Consider the following 378-nt stretch of genomic DNA (forward strand, 5'->3'; position numbering starts at 1 on the left):
GAATCTGCGGCATGGGAGGAAATTTAAGCAATCAAAATCCCTCCCATAATTTTATAAAGTACATTTGATACTTTTCTTTCGTCTCATGTGTTTTTTAAAATCTAGTAACATCTTATTCATAGTATTACAAACTGTTCAAATGCTTGTTTTTCGTCGTCTATATTTCACTTCACCCATTTACTTATCTGCAGTACAGTCAGCACTAGCTTGGCTTTTTTAAAGGGCTAAAGACCTATTAACTGCTACAAAACGAACAAAATTTTGGTACCTTGACCCCCCAAACATGGAAACACTTGTAGGGACCGCATGTACAAAGCTTCCTTTTTTTTTTTATGTACGGCAGAGGGTCGTTTTGCTAACCATAAGGGTCGTTGAAAT

This window comes from Penaeus monodon, chromosome 23 (genome assembly GCF_015228065.2).
Source record: "Penaeus monodon isolate SGIC_2016 chromosome 23, NSTDA_Pmon_1, whole genome shotgun sequence".
NCBI classification, from domain to species: domain Eukaryota; kingdom Metazoa; phylum Arthropoda; class Malacostraca; order Decapoda; family Penaeidae; genus Penaeus; species Penaeus monodon.